Below are 2,213 nucleotides of genomic sequence, written 5' to 3' on the forward strand. Positions count from 1 at the left end.
CAGTATAGTGAATAGAGAGTCTTCTATCTTGGGAGTCCACAAACCTGCCCGAGTAGTTACTTTCTTTTTAACTTTAGTAAGTCACTTTATCTTTTCAGTCTTTGTTTTTTCAACAAAATGGGTTAATACTATTTCAAAGGGTTGTTCGCAAAGACTGAACAAGATGGTTAAACTAATATTTTTGGATACCAACTATGGACCAGAAATTTAGGAATTGGGGCTATAATACTGAAGAAAGCAGGTATAAATAAATAAAAAATATTTAAACTATCCATGCTCTCATGGTGATTACATTCAAGTTTGGGGAGACAGGCAATAAGCAAATACATCTGTAAAATATATACTGTGCTTGATGGTGATAAATGCTACAAACAGAAAATAAAGGAAGTACAGGAGAGAATGCTGAGAAGGGGGGGGGGCTGTATTTTAAGTAAGGTGATAAGGGAAAGTTTTATTGAGGTGGTAATTTTGAGGAAAGACCTACAGGAGGTGAGGAGCAGCACTAGATTTCAGGAGGAAGAGTTATCATATTAAATATGATAATTCATGCTGGCTCAAACTATAGTAAGTGCTTAAGGAGTATTTATTATTATAAATAAATTAACTTTGGTTTTAAGAAGAGTTTTATGTGAAATTTGTAGTTTCACTTTGTGATTGTAGGAATACCATGGGATTCAGTATTTGGTTGCTTCTCTTTTGGTCATTTGTCATGTAAAAACATAATCCCAGGAATAAAACATAGTGTCAAAATCTTGTGCTCAGAAAGACAACCTAATTCTTTCACATACCTGTATTTTTTTCCCCCAAATAAAAAAAAAATTCCTTATACAATTGGAATAGAAACTATTCTTTCAAAATTGATCCTGAAACTGAAAAGGCCAGGTTTTGTTTTTGCTACAGGAGTCTTTTAAAACACTTAAAGCTTGTTTTTACCTTATTATATAGGAAGAAAGCTAAAAATAGATGAACCCGAAACATTGACTTTTATCCATCTTGAATTTCACAGAGCATCCAGAATGATGCATCTTTCCCTTCAAATATTTATCCATCACTTCCAGACAAGTAGTGTATGAGACAATAAATAACAGACAGCTAGAACAGGAGAAAACAGTTTTTTAATGCCTTGTGCTTAAACTGTCACTCTGGCAGGAAATAATAACTGAATGCTGCATTATTTAAGGCAAGGTAATAGACTACTTTCTTTTAGAGGCAAATTACTTTGGGATCTGCTGCCGTGCCCTCAGAAGCCAGGGCCTCCTTAGTGAAAGACTAGAGTTGTGAGACCTGATGTGGTGTGATTGGCTACTGAATACAAATGCTTTACACACCAGAAGAGTTTCCTTTGAAGCTTCTGGCCATCATTCATCATTAAATAAAGAGTATTGCCAAGTGCATGCTTTTTCATATGGGAGGCAGTGGGGTGAATTATAAAGAGCATAGGCTTGGAGCTAGAATGATCTGTATTTGACTCTACTACTTACTAGTTGTATGGTTCTGGATAAATTACCTTATGTCCTAGAATTGTGCAGTTTCTTTACCTGTAAAATAGACATGGTTATACTAATTTGATTTGCTAAGGGGATTAAATTAAATAATGTATGTAAAGATCTGGACCTTATTTTTTGGTATCAAGAGATAAATATTTATTACTTACAGTTGAATAACTTGTGTTTAGCTGTTGAGTTTTAAGAGTAAGTGTTACAATTCCTATACCGGTTACAGGAGGCAGCTGGAAAATATTAGTACCCTTTCTTGTTCCCTCCTTTCCTTTGAATAAGTAGTTTGTAGTCCCAGAATATCATGTTCTACTTAAAGACTGTGAATTAAACCTCCACCTCTACAAATCTTGTGTGTCAGATATCTGTTCAATTTTTAAAAACCATATGGTAAATATGAGAGCAGAGTTGTAGATAAAGCTATTGTGGACAGTAATAGATTTTGAGCCTCTTTGAGTGCCACTATGTTTAAAATATGACTTCTATTCAACAGAATATCTGTGCTTTTGTGTAAAAAGTCCACTGTTGAATATGCCCTACTCTCAAATATACTTATTTATTATTGCTGATTTACTAGCTTTTGGATGGCAGTTCCAAAACTTCCCCATCATAACTTCAGAATATAAGTCTTTCTTTTCTTTATTGAAGTGGTTAATTCTTTGGTCTGTAGGATAATAGGCCAAGGTGGGCCAATGAATAGAAGTTGAAATTAGTTGT

Source organism: Galeopterus variegatus, unplaced genomic scaffold (assembly GCF_000696425.1).
Source record: "Galeopterus variegatus unplaced genomic scaffold, G_variegatus-3.0.2 Scaffold2017, whole genome shotgun sequence".
Classification (NCBI taxonomy): Eukaryota; Metazoa; Chordata; class Mammalia; order Dermoptera; family Cynocephalidae; genus Galeopterus; species Galeopterus variegatus.